Raw genomic sequence first — 14,305 nt, 5'->3', positions numbered from 1 at the left:
GTTACTTTGCTTCCACAGTCCTTATCTTCTGGGGTGGGGAATGTAGAGGGAGGACAAGGCTGGGTAGGGAAACAACAAACATCCCTTCTTGGAAAGCAGGGAAGCAGAAAGTTCTGCCCCAGTGTTCTAGTTCCATAAGATTCCAGAAATTGCCATGCTGTCCCAGAAGTCCTGCCAACCCCAACCCAGAATCATCCCCATTGATATTTGGAGCAGATAAATGCCCACTAGGTGCACCAAACTCAAGCCAGGACCTGGGTGGATTTGGATCTTGCAGAATTCCTGGCTGGCCGCCTGCATAGGTCACCCCAGTTATTTCATTAACCTTGTAGTAATGTGACCTCAAGTTTTCTGATTAATTTTTTTTACTGTTTTCTATTGAGTGAAAAAAGCAAGATAGAAAACTTTATGTACATTTGCTCCTAATACAGCAAAACAAATAAACAAGCAAACTCTAAATATATATATAAACAAAAAAAAAGACATTAAAAAATTTATTATTAGTGGTTACTCCTGGTAGTGGGCTATGGGTAATTTTAATATTATTTATTATACTTTCCTATATTTTCCAATATTGGACAGGTATTACTCATAAAATCTGAAAAGGAAAAAAAATATGTAAAAGACTACCGAGAGGAACTTCTTTTTTTTTTTTTTAACTCAGACATCTATATACGACTATATTGTTCTCCATAGAGAAATCCCTCTTCAACCTAGCTAATTAAATTCATCTGGTCTTATTTTACTGGCTGACTGTAACAGAACACTTCTTCCTTAGAGTGACATCTTAAAACTAAATTGAATAAGACGTAAGCAGCATCTGCTTTAGATATTGTTGAGTGGAATCTTGAACAACTGTGTTAACAGATTTAGACAGGATTTCACAAAGCCGGAAAATGTGCTTTCTGTTTCAGGTTCAATGTAACATTTCATTAAATGTACCATTGTGTTCTATTTTATAACATTGTTTTGGTTTATAAAAAGATTTAATCCAATTGTTACTGCCCAACGGGGGTCTTCTGCTGGCCGCGAGACACACCAATAGTCAAGAGGCAAGATGGTAGGAAAGAAAGGACTTTTTATTACAGCTTGCTAGCAAGAGGGAAGATGGCTGACTAATGTCTGAAAGAACCATCTTCCAGAACAAAGACTACAGGCCAGTTATATAGAGGGCTGGTCTCTGGGTGGAGGCATCTGTCTCAGGGTGGGGGCATCCATCTGATTACTGGGTGGAGGCATCTGGTCTCAGCATGGGGGCATCCGATTACTGGGTGGAGGCATCCATCTGGTTTTAGTTCCTGGCAGTCTTTTGTTTTACTGGATATGCATCAGAGACCGGAGCAATGCCCTCTACCCTGATCTTTCAGTTGTCATTGATGATGGCTATCAGCATAGAGTCTCTGCCTGGGGGTCATCACATTCCTAAGGAACTCCAAAGAACAAAGTTATCAACTTATAGCAGCTGGGAGGGGCCATAAAGTCCAGTTAGTCAGAGGTCATCCAAAGTTACAATATGGTTTCTTTTCTACAATACGGCTTCCCGTATGTCAACCTTGTATTGAGCTGGTATCATAATTTTCCTGGCCACTTAAAATTTTACTAATCTCTTATAGCATAAGGGACCCGTGGCTTTAAACCTACCATAAAGGGAAAAACATGGGGAAACAAAGGGACATGGAAATAAGAGTAAAAACCACACGAGTGTGAAAAATACATGCACTTTCCCACTCTTCCAATTTCATTATTTCCAAGCAAAGGATCATTTAGGGTTCATGTGCAAATGGCAAATGATGTAGCACTTTTGTGGCCCAGAGATTCTTTTTTGTGAGGTGGAGGTGGAATTTCATTTTCACTGGAATTTAATTACCTGGATTAGGCGTTGACTCTGCCTCCAGCCCCGGAATGGAAGGGGAATCTTAAAAAGACCCCTTAGAGGGAATGAGCCCCCTCAGCTCGGGCCTTCCTCTGAGGCAAACTCTGCTCAACCCCAAGCTCTTCTTCCCTGACAGCTTCCATAACTCGAGGCCGCAGGGAGAACAAAATGAGGAAAGGGACGCTTTGCCAAGTGATTTCTCCTTGTTTTTTCTACAGCTCAATCCTTCATTTTTTGTGAAAGGTTTTTTTTTTTTTTTTTTTTTTTTGGTGAGGAAGATCAGCCCTGGTGCTAACATCTGCCAATCCTCCTCTTTTTTTTGCTGAGGAAGACTGGCCCTGGGCTAACATCCATGCCCATCTTCCTCCACTTTATATGGGAGGCCGCCACACCATGGCTTGCCAAGCAGTGCCTCGGTGCGTGCCAGGATCCGAACCAGCGAACCCCGCGCTGCTGCAGCGGAGCGTGAGCACTTAACTGCTTGCGCCACCGGGCTGGCCCCCATGAAAGCTTTTTTGTGTGTGACATCCAGACTCCAGTGAATTGGTCTCACAGTTGTCATAGGATGGATGAACTGAGGCAAAACTATAATTTCTGTTTGAGAACCTGTGAATGAAGGAAGGAGGGGGAGGGCCATTCTGAGACCCTGGGCTGGAGAAAGTGGGCTTTCCACACACTTGCTTTGTGGAAGGCCACAGAATGTACTGACTTACTAATTTATTTAAATGATTATCTATTTGTGAATGAATAATGGTACCAAATTAAAAGAGTACAAACCAGTATCTAATGAGAAATGGGTCTTACTCCTTCTGGGCCCTGGCCAGCCAGTTCCCCGCCTCAGTGGCAAGCATCCCTATCAATTTCTTGTGCATCCCTTTGGAAATACTCTTTTTCTGTCTAGTTTTTTTTTTTTTTTTTAAAACACCGATAGTACCATACTGTTCCCACTACTCTGTACCTTACTTTTTTTCAGTTAAGAAATCTTGGAGATTTTTCTTTGTAGAACATATTATGCTCTTTTACTCTTTTTAATGACTTATAATATTTCATGATTTGAATATGCTATCATTTCTTTAGCTGGGCCTCATCTTTGGATAATTAAGTGATTTCCAATTCTTTACTGTTACAAATGGTGCTGCAAGAAACCCTTGATCATATATCCTTCTGCATTTCTGCAAGTATATTTGTACACTAAATTTCTAAAATTAGAATTGTTAGGTCTATGGGACTGTATTTTTAATATTGATAGATGTCAAACTCCTTTCCATAATCCCATCAGCGTCAATGCTATCTCACACCCTTGCCAACACAATGGAGACACGGAATTTAAATTCTGGCCCAAAAGATTAAGAGTTACTTCTTTTCCTTTCATTTCCTTAAGAAGAAAATCCCCAGGATGCTTACAGGTAGGCATCCTTCTACTCAATTTGCATCTGAAAATAGTCAGAATTCTTTCCCTTTACATTTGTTTTCTTATTTGGATGAAGCTTAAGACCCGAGAGAATTTCTCTGTGAGACTCTAGAGGGGAGAAAAGGAACTAATAATCAAAGGAGCTCCTTGTGGTTTATTAGCTTTATAAGGCTTTTGACAGTGAGTGCTGAGGTGTTGCTATAACCAGCAGGGGGCACCGCGTCCCCACAGAGAGTCAGGCTGTGACTCCATCAGCGGATTCAACATGCTCCAGCCCAGGGATTTAGAACCTATTCAGTCAGAAACGCTAATTCACTTTGTTACCTTCACTGCCATCTCATGGCTGGAGCAGACTGGAGCTCCTGAGCCGGGAACAAAGCTTAGCTAGAAAACCAGGATAAATTAAAATATTAAATGCCAGCCAAGTCCAGGGTGGTATGGAATAAGCGGGAAGAGTATTGTGAACATAAATAAGAAAAGCACCATATTGAAGAAGAGCATTTAAATGAAATATTTGATTATTCCAGCCACCGTTTCTGCTATAAACCACAAAAGGAATATCCTTTATTGGATTAATACTATATTTCATACCCATTTTGCTGAGAAGTGCTAAAAATGTCAATATCTTCTACTTCCCTAGAAATAGGATTTATTATTTTACCTTAAAAAGCAAATTAACCTGCTCCCTTAATACTCGTCCATTCAACCAGCAAATATTGATTGAGTGCCAGGTGTAGAGGTTATGGGGTGGTGAAGGCATGGCCTCTGCTCTTGTTGGCAAAGCAGAAAACACCTGGGACCTGGGGCAGGAAACTTTGATTCTAGCTTAGGTGAGGTACCTAACTGGCTATGTGGCCTTGGGCAAGTTACTTAACTTCTCTGTGCCTAAGAAATGATAATGAAACTAATGCCATCTTCCCTACTGACCTCATCGATGCACACATGCAGATGCTTGAAAAAAAGAGTAAGTGCTGTCAAAATGAAAGATTTTCAAAGCTACATTGTAATGAATATATCCTATAGCGATAGAAGTGGCAGCTTAATGAGTCCTTACCAAGTGCCAGGCACTCTGCTAAACATACACATTATCTCAGTTAAGATCATACCCCTGTGAGTTAGGTATTATTAGCCCATTTTCCAGAGGAGGAAATTGAGGTGTAGGGAGGTTGGGAAGCTCACCCAAACTCAGACCATTAGAAAGTGGTAGAGCAGGATTCAAGTCCAGGTCTGGCTCCAAAGTCCACTGCGAGGTGTGTCAGTCTGGTTCTTCGTCATTCCTCACAGTTCTGCACTTAGAAACTGCAAGTATTGCTCCCTTAATTTTACTCACGTAAAATTACTCACTGACCTCTCTCATCAAAGAGAGGTCACATGCCATCTCATGAAAAAATATTAAAACTTAAAGCTATGACTTCCCACACATACATCAATTTATGGAATCAATTGGTCTCAAGATTATTCATGAAATAATTTCTCTATAAAAATGGAAATTGGCCATGTGTCTTAAGGAAACTTCTAGGATAACTGGTGAGATTCACTATTAGTCTAGCAGCCTGAGCTACTATTGACTACGGGAAAAGCAAACAATGGACTATGGAAAACCAGGAGAAGAGGAGAATGAACAGGAACAAGGAATTACAAACAGAAGAACCCCAAGGGAAAGGTTCAGGCAGATTTCTGGAGTTTCTTGCCACGTAGGAAATAGAACAGGATGGGGATTTGTAAAGAGGATTTCCCTCAGAGGGCTAAGCCTCCAGGGTACAGATTGCCAAGCCCTGGGGAACACCCCCCTGTAGGATGCCAGGATGCGCGGCAGATGTGAAGCGCCTTGCTCTGTGAATTGTGCAGCCTCATTAGCTAGTGATGAGGTGGCTTATAAACCACAGATATCAAGTGCCTTACTAATTTGGAGTACTATTTGGAGCCTGATACTTCTTTTAATTTTTTTTTTTTTAATTTTTATTTATTTATTTTTCCCCCAAAGCCCCAGTAGATAGTTGTATGTCATAGCTGCACATCCTTCTAGTTGCTGTATGTGGGACGCCGCCTCAGCATGGCCGGAGAAGCGGTGCGTCGGTGTGAGCCCAGGATCCGAACTCAGGCTGCCAGCATTGGAGCGCACGCACTTAACCGCTAAGCCACGGCGCTGGCCCTGGAGCCTGATATTTCTTTCGTGAATCACACAGCTACAAAGAAGGAAGTGCCTTCTGGTTCTTGGGACCTTCAGTGCAGGAGCAAATATCCCCTGAGAGCTCCCGTAGGAGGCAGGCACTGTTCCAACACTTTATATACAAAAACTCTTTAATAACTAATTAATGGTTCTATTATCTCCATTTTACAGATGAAGAAACTGAGGCTTTTTGCCTCCAGTGAAAGTGCACAACCAGGTTTGGACCCAGGCAGCCTGGATCTAGAGTCTGTATGCTTAACCTCTCCATTAGTTCATCTCCTTAAATTAATAACAGGGTGGAGAGAGGAGGAGGAGGAGGCAGAGGGGAAGGAGAGGAATAGAAAAAAAGATGGACAAAATAAATGGATCCTATGAATACCACCAATTAGTTCAACAAGCAGCTTCTGGAGAATCTACTATGGGACCCCGCACTCCTGAACCTGAGTCCATTCACGCCATGGAAGAGGAGTGGAGAACCTGAACACAAACATGTTATTTCTATACAGTGTGACAATGTTGTTAAACAGGAAAGTCCACCGGTGCGTGGGAGAAATGCTTGTGTTCCCAATCACATACTAAATGTGGAAAGTTACTGAGTTAAAGTGGCTGACTATTAAGGCTCAGGCCGATCCAGTCACAAACCAACTATTGTGGATTCCCTCGTCATTCCGCTTCCTTAAAACTAACCTTGTTTTTACTAGACTGTTCTGCAAAAGTGAAATTTAAACAAATTCACAGTCTTACTGGGTTTAGTCTCTGTTTTTGCTTTAAAGACCACAAAACACTCGGGCAAACCTTAAATAAAAGGATTAAGTCCTGCAATTAAAAATTAAACCAAAAATATTCCACCGGTAAGATTATTTCTACCTTTGCTATATGCTTGAAAGTTTTCACAACAGAACGGTTGGAAAATATATTCCATTAAAATCTGCAGAACGATGACTAATCTCCTATTTGCGCCAGTTTATTAAACTGCCTCATGGCAGCTATGGAAAATCAGTGCCTTATCCCGAAAGCTTTTGCTCTTTAAACGAATGACGAGCAAGAACGTTGCAACAGAGACCAAGTGTCCCCAAGAATTCCAGAGGGGCAGCGAATTCTAGTGGAATGTCAGAAGTTGCTGCTCCCTGGGTAGGACCTGGGAGCAAAGCCGCGTGGGGAGGGCCGGCGGGGCCTTTAGGGCTGGTAAGGGGGTGACCCCTGGGGTGGGCTGTCTGTCGGCTGTGGCAGGGAGGAGCGCCGGGGACCGAAACCCAGTCGTTTGCAGTGTCCAGGCAGCGGGTCTGCCCCCAGCGAGCGGCTCCCCAACTCTCGGGAGGCTGCGGACCCGGGATGCCCCATTGAGCCCACGCAGCCTGGCGAACAGGAGATGGAAAAACAAAGCGAGCGGCTGGGGGAACGGGCGGGCGCGACGGGCGCGGGGCCGAGCACATCAATTGCTCGGAGCCGGGGCGCCGCCGCCTGCGAGCCCCGGCGACCAGCCGGGGAAGGGCACGCGCGTGGCGGCCCCGTCACCTCGCCAGGCCCGGGGTCCCAAAGCCCGCACAGTTCCCCTTCCCCTCGGGCGGGAATTTGGGAATACCCAAGCCGAGGGAGCCCCCAGCCCCGGGGCGCGCGCAGCCCACGCCACAGACAGAGCCCGGACTGGAGGCTGCGCGCCGCGCCAGAGGCTCAGACTTTTCTTTTGGGGGGTAAGATGGCAGGTCTGGGGAAACAAAGGAAACTTGGGCCCGGCGCCGAGAGCGGGGTGTGTGGCTCGCAAGTTCGCGCCGGGTCCTTCGTGGGAGTCGCCAGGCGCCTGTGCCGGCCTGCACGCAGCCCGCTAGGGGAAAAACAAAGCACCACGCCAGGAGCCAGCGGCGCCCGGGCACCCACCTGCGGCCCAGCGGCCCCGGGGTCTCCCGGCCGCCTAGGGCCCGGGCGGCGGCGGAGGGAGGGGGCGCCGGGGAGACCGGCAGGGCGCGAGCGGGGAGGGCGGGGAGGCGGGCGGCGGGCGCGCGCGGGGGGCGGTGGCGAAAGCGGAGGGGAGCGCGGGTGGGCGGGTCGCATCACGTCACGGCTATTGTGGCTGTCCTGGTGTATATAAGGTCCCGCCGGCCGACCGCGCTCCTCACCTTGTCTGCGCCCGCCCCGAATCAGCGGTTCTCCTCGCACCCAGCCTTCAGCGAGACGTGCCGCGCACCGACGGAGCGGACATGGGCAGAGCGATGGTGGCCAGGCTCGGACTGGGGCTGCTGCTTCTGGCGCTGCTCCTACCCGCGCAGGTGAGGCCCTGGCGTCCCGCGGGGCTCCGGGGCCGAGACCCGGGGGTGGGGGGAGGGTGGGTGGAGCCGCTCCCAGGGGACCGGCCTGCGCCCCCATCTTGGGCCGCGGGCCGAGGACTGGGACACGTATAGAGAACCTAGCATAGTCTAACCAGGGGGGAGGGCAATCTGGAGCCCATTTTCCACTCCCTTGCGGGCTGCCTCCACCCCTCCCGCGGCCCCGGGAACAATGCAGCTCCGCGCTGAGGCCGGGAGGACGCTGCCCCACCCCAGGCGGCTGGCGCTCACCGCCCGCTTTCACCTAGAGGTCCGAGGCGCTAGCGAGAAAAAGAGTGTGCGCACCCCTCCTCTGGATCGCCCGGAGACCTCAGGCTCTTAGGGGAGGTCGTCCCTGGATCCCCTGAGCGCCCGCTTCCCTCTAGGAGTGTCTTCGCGCCCCCAGCGCACACAAAGAGAGGGGATGGTCCCCTCCCGGGGTGCCGTCCTCGCCCATCCTCCACAGCTGTTTTAGGGGATCCCGAGGAAGCCCGGCTATCTGGCTCTATTAACCCACCCCGGTCCCGCGTGGTTCGGGGCTGAAGCCTGGGCGGGGACCTTCATGACCCTGCGCTGCTTTCTCCTGGGTGCGACCTTACGTGTCCATCTCTTGTCACCTCGGAACCCTGTGTTACCTAGCCCAGACTGGCTAGCTCTGGGCAGGCGGCGGGCGGGACGTTTTGTCCCTAGTCCCCGCCAGGCTTTGTCCCCATCCCCGCCGCCCCCTCCCCACATCCTTTATCCCGGGAACCGACCTCGCCCCGGCGCAGTTACCAGGACTGCTCTGCCCCGCCGGTGGTGCGCGGCGGCCGCGACGGCGGCCAGGGGCTGAGCCTGGGAGACCGGAGCGAGAGGGTAGGGGGCGAGAAGGGGCATGTTTCTCCGGCAACTCGGGCTTGGAGGGCAAGGGTGGGGGAGTGGGTGGCTCTCCACCGCCATCAATTGGGGCTTTCTGAGGAGTGCCTCCTGAGCTTTCCTCCCGGAAAGTTGGGTGCGCCGAGTCTCGGTCCCCAGACACCCAGCGGCCAGGCTCACCTGGGAGCGCAGCCTGAGAGGCGAGCGCTCGTCTTCTTGCGCCCCGCGGGCCGGGTAACTGGACCCTATTGTTGTCTTGCGGCTGGGCTGCGCTGTCACAAGTCCCGGGTGGGGGAGGGGCGCGGCCGCAGAAACAAACTGCCCTCTCCCGCCCCCGTCCCGGTCTCCTCTACAACCAGATTCCTTCCCCCCAAATTTTAAGAAGAGATTTTAGTTAAATAAATCTAGTTTGGGAGGGAAAATTTTGTTTATTGTCCATACATTAACATTAGTCTTTTTTTCTTTGGTGTAGAGGACTCTTAAATTCTCAGATTGATGCACTGGGCTCTATTAAAAAAAAAGTCACTTGCTGCTAAAGCTCTTTGTATGAATAAGAACGGATAGATTAGCTTCAAGGATCCCAAACCAGGTTTTGCCCCAAAACAAGTACTGTGATTTAAATAATTCTCCATGTTATTAATGCTTTCCTTTTAGTAGAAGTGCTATTTCCTGGTAGAACAAGCTGAATTTTGCACACAGTAGGTGCCCAATAAATATATTTGACTTGATCAAGATTTTTTTTTTATTAGTCTATTTTAGATAGGATTTGTGCATTCCTTTAGTCAGTGTTTGCTTAATGACCTTAGGCTTTTAAACAAAAGGAGCTGATGCTAATGTAGAAAGGTTTTATCTTTGGATTAATAAACAGCCAAATGTACATGTGGCCCAGATGCCTACTTGGTGCCACGTCCCCACCTGCCTGTAATCAGAAGCCCTTGTGTACCCTCCCTTCTAGCAAGAGCTGAAATCTCCCATCTGCCTTTGTTCCATGACAAAGGAGAGATTATCACGTGCCCCACTGGACTGTGCATTTCGTGACTTGAAAAATCAGTGTGGTGAATCATGCCACTTGGGCGCTGGACACTGGGGGAACCTTGGTTCTTGGCCACAGCGCTGAGCTTAGTGACCAGGCCAGGAGGCTGCTGCTGGTGAAAACTTAATGCCAAACCTCCTTGGTGTCTTGTGAAATCATTCCAACTTCATGGTATTTTGGATGAAGTCATTTTGCCTTGAGGCAAGGGCTTATTTTATTTTTCAACTTAAAACAAATATTGTGGTCATGTTTGAGAAGGGTTATAATATCATTTCAAGATTTCAAGGGAGCAGATAAGATACCTCATATCCCCTTAAATTAATACCAAGGCTGTATTAAATGGGTACGTGAAAGGTACCCAGCAAATCCTTGATAGTCAGTGACTCAATTTTAGTACCGTAAGTCTCAAACTGCAGTATTTTAAAATCCAAATTATTTGTGCAACTCTAAAATCTCCTTCCTGGGAAAATAGAGGAAACCTTTTGCAATGCCAGTAAGTCAATGTAGTCACAGAAACTGGATTAGTTAGGTTGGTCCCTTATTCCTTTATAAAGAATTTCATATTCTTGTGAGTTATATAGTTATTGAAGAACATTTTCGTGTTTTTGGTTGCTATTTGCCATCATTAGGCATCTCTAGGTAGTTTGTTTTGCAGCTTAAAAGAATGATCTTGGTGGGACTAAGCAAGAATTCAGAATTAAGAGATGTGGGTCAAGAAATGATGGGAAAAGGCAGTCTAAGAATATATCATCTATCTCAATTGTATATTAAGTGTATGTGGAGGCAGCTGTGACATGGAAATTTATTGATGTAACTTTTTATGTATTTTAGATTTGTTCAGCTAACACTACTATTGTAAACACACTTTCAAGTAACTTCTCCCAGAGTACCTCGGCTGCCCCAAATACAACTAGCGTCACCACCAAGTCAGGTAGCGGTGCTCTGCAGTCAACAGCCAGTCTCTTCGTGATCTCCTTCTCCCTTCTACGTCTCTACTGTTAAGAGACTCCGGCCAAGAAACATCTGTCCTTCTCCATCTTCTAAACCCAATCCAAATGGCATCTAGATGTCCAGTGTGGCAAGGGAAAAAACAGGTCTTCATCAAATCGGCTAATTCCACACCTCATTTTATTGACCCAGAAAATGTTGAGGATCCCAAATTTGATTGGCTTGAAGAGCATGTGAAAGGTTTGACTAGAGGATGAATGCCAGTATTAAATCTGCTGGAGTTTCATGTACAAGATGAAGAGAGACAACCTCCAAAAATTTTAAGAGATGATTTCCTGAAATGTGGCTTAAGAAATATAGACTCATAAAACTCTACCTTGAAAATAAGAATAGATTTTATCTTATCTAGAGATCAAGGATGGGATGTGGAACAGAGATTCAGTTTTCATTTGGTTCTTTAAACCTATAAGGCCATAAAACAGGTAATATAAAAAGCTTCCATGATTCTATTTGTGTGTTCATTAGAAGGAACTTCCAGGTGTTACTGTAAATCCTCAATGTATTGTTTCAACAGTACTAATTTAATGCCGATGTACTCTAGATAAAGTTTTATATTGTTAAGCTATCACTGTTCTCTTGAGAACTGAACTCTTTTTTCCTCTGAGACTTTGGATTTGACATTGTATTTGACTTTATGTAGTAATTGGCATGTGCCAGAATAATGATGGATTGGAATCTACCCTAAATCCAAGCATAATGAGTAAATTTTGCTTATGTACTAATCACCCATATTCAACAAGAGCGCCAGATTCGTTTAACTGAACTGATTCCAAATAGAAGTGCATTGACCTCAACTAGTTTCAAAATGCTTTCTATTTCAGCCTATGTCGAATACTTTTTACAATTTAAAAAGTGGTCTGTTTTGAAGGTAAAATTGACAAATCTTGAAATTAAAAAGGCAAATATGTGAAGGAGCTGAAACTGTAAATCAAGTATTTTAGAAGTGAAGACTGGAAGCTAACTTTCATTAAATTCAGAAAAACTTTTATACTCTTTCTGTAAATACTTTTTTTAAAAACTATGAATCAGAATAGCCACATTTGGAACACTTTCTGTTATCAGTCAATACTTTTAGAGAGTTAGAACCTGGTCCTAAGCCTAAAGTGAGCTTGATTCTGGAAAGTAAATCTTTTCACAACTGCCTCGATGCACAAAAACCTTTTTAAAAATAGACACTCCCTGAAGTCTTTTGTTCGCATGGTCGCACACTGATGCTTAGATGTTGCTGTGTGTGATATGACCACAGTAGTCTTGATAACCAGTCATTTTTTTTTTCCATCTTTAGAAACCTACACCAGAACAACAATATCCAGCAGATCTCAAGCTACTGTGTGTGTGAATGAACATTCCCTTTTGTTTCATATCTGAATGCTGTACATCTATTTTGGATTGTATATTGTGTTTGTGTATTTATGCTTTGATTCATAGTAACTTCTCATGTTATGGAATTGATTTGCATTGAACACAAACTGTAAATAAAAAATGACTGAAAGAGCAATCCATTGAATTTTAAGTTTTTCTGGTGCAAAGAGTATTTCGTGGGTTTTCATAGTTGTATGAGTCTATTTAAACCATTAGGGATTTACCTCAATATTTTCCTACTCAGAATATTACAGTTAAGCTATTTTGCATTGCCAACTAGCAGCAGGTTTTCACTGGAGAAGTCCATCCAAAAGTTGACATCTTTAAACTTTTAAGGGGGCACTCCTACTTTATTGAATTCTACCCATATGCCAGGAGACTGAAGATTGAATGCTGAACTTACTGGACAAGGTGTTTTACTTTAGTTGAGAAAGACAGTATGTATGTAATGACAAATAGGCAGAATACTGTGAAGTAGTGCTGTAAGGACAACAGGGTGGCAGAAGTCATGTGCCATGGGTTCAGTGATTATGGATGGTCCTGGACATTGGAGCTGAGATATGAATGACAGCCCAATTCATTGGGAGGATCTGGAGAAAAATTCTGGTGGAGGGAACAACCTGTGCTAAGTCCCTGAGTCTGTTTAATCAGTGGCATTCTTTTCATATCTGCATTGAGGTCCACAAGTCACTTTGGTTTCCTAAATTGTCATTTGCATCTACTCCTTTCAAACCCCTGAATTCCTTTCTTTGATCTTTCAAGTGCATTCTTGGACTCCCAGCTCTAAGGTCTTCATTATAGTTCAGGGACTGCTAGAAACTGCAGGCTGGAGCTGGGAATAAGTGGAAGCTGCAGGTCCACAGGTAGAATTTCTTCATTAAGGAACCTCAGTTCTACTTAAAGTCAACTGATATAAACATTTACAAAATATTTAAAAGCAACACTTAGTGTTTGGTTGAATAACTGGGGACTAACCACATCGACACATCAACTGATCACTGTAGAGTCCACCCATTGTCAACTTGGCACCAATATACATTTCTGAGCCATACCTAATCTCCAGATAAAGACAATGACAAGGTCAGACTTTGGCCTAATGGGATAGAACCCCCTGCATACAACCAAAACCACCAACCCTTTCCCTAGAAGAGGATGCAAACTGGATTGTGTTCACTCTTGATACTTCACAACTTAAACACTGATGTAAAGTTAACCATTATTAGTACATATTATGTTAGATGATAAGAGAAGAAAACAAATATTTGCTTTATATGTATGTAAACATAAGGAAGAAATATAACTACTAGTGTCCTCATTTCTGTAACTGGTCATGTGGCTATAGCTGATATTTATAGCTACCTTCTTCCATTATCCATTCCATATTTCCTTTGCCCTCAGCAAGCACCTCAGCTGGTCATGGTTCTTAGCCTGGAATTTGGTTGTTGTAGTTTTCTACTGACTTTAATCACAGGACATGGTAGTACTAAGAGATGGTCTAAGAGACCTCCTGTATTCCAGGATATTCTCATATATCCTCTTCCTTAAACTCCGTTGTGTAGTAGCAGCCCAATTTCCCCTTGATAATCAGAGTTAATCATTCCAGCCAGTACAGTAACTCCATACGTTGTTGATTTAGAGGCTTGAGCTCAAAGTGGTTGGGTGGCAGTCTCAACTTCCAGTTCAGTGGAATTATTGCTGTGTATCCTGGTGGAAGCATTTCTCCCTTTGGAACTAAGATCTCTAAATGAGCAGAACATAAGGTCTCAGGGATAGGAAATAAAAATTTTGCTAGTGGATCACTTATTAGGAGTACTAGTGAGTGGTGCAACTCCCATCTTCACCCCTTGATTCCTGGACCTGTGAATCCTGACTATGGGAGAATCAGCACCATATTTAGAGCATATATGGCATCTTGGAGTTCAGTGCCCTATCTCTGCAAGGTATTACTACCTAGCTGGAGGTGTAACCTGGGTTTTCAAAAGGCCACTATTCTGTCAAGCCAACTGCTTCAGGATGGTGGAGAACATGGTAAGACCAGTGAATTCCATGGGCGTGGGCCCATTTCAACGTGTCACTGGTGGAAGTTTCTTGATCAGAAGCAACATTGTGTGGATGACCATGATAGTAGAAAAGGTATTCTGTAAATCCATGGATGGTAATTTGGGCAGAAACATTGATGTAGGGAAGGAAAATCCATATCCAGAATAAGTGTCTATTCCAAAGAGAGCAAAATGCTGCCCCTTCCATGATGGAAGTGGTCCAATGGAATCAACATTGCACTTGGCTGATCACC

The 14,305-nt window shown here is 45.1% G+C and overlaps 1 long non-coding RNA gene across 1 annotated transcript; it reads left to right on the top strand.

Moving 5' to 3' along the window:
- Nucleotides 1–7,130: 7,130 nt before the first annotated feature.
- On the top strand, nucleotides 7,131–12,148 carry LOC147914518 (uncharacterized). Its single transcript, XR_015555247.1, has 3 exons — nucleotides 7,131–7,145; nucleotides 7,542–7,718; nucleotides 10,474–12,148. It is a non-coding gene; the product is annotated as an uncharacterized LOC147914518 (long non-coding RNA).
- The last annotated feature ends 2,157 nt before the right edge of the window (nucleotides 12,149–14,305 follow it).

The sequence above is a fragment of the Ceratotherium simum genome, chromosome 19 (assembly GCF_057802395.1).
Source record: "Ceratotherium simum simum isolate JZ-2026a chromosome 19, ASM5780239v1, whole genome shotgun sequence".
NCBI lineage: Eukaryota > Metazoa > Chordata > Mammalia > Perissodactyla > Rhinocerotidae > Ceratotherium > Ceratotherium simum.
This window is presented reverse-complemented; position numbering and strand designations above follow the sequence as displayed.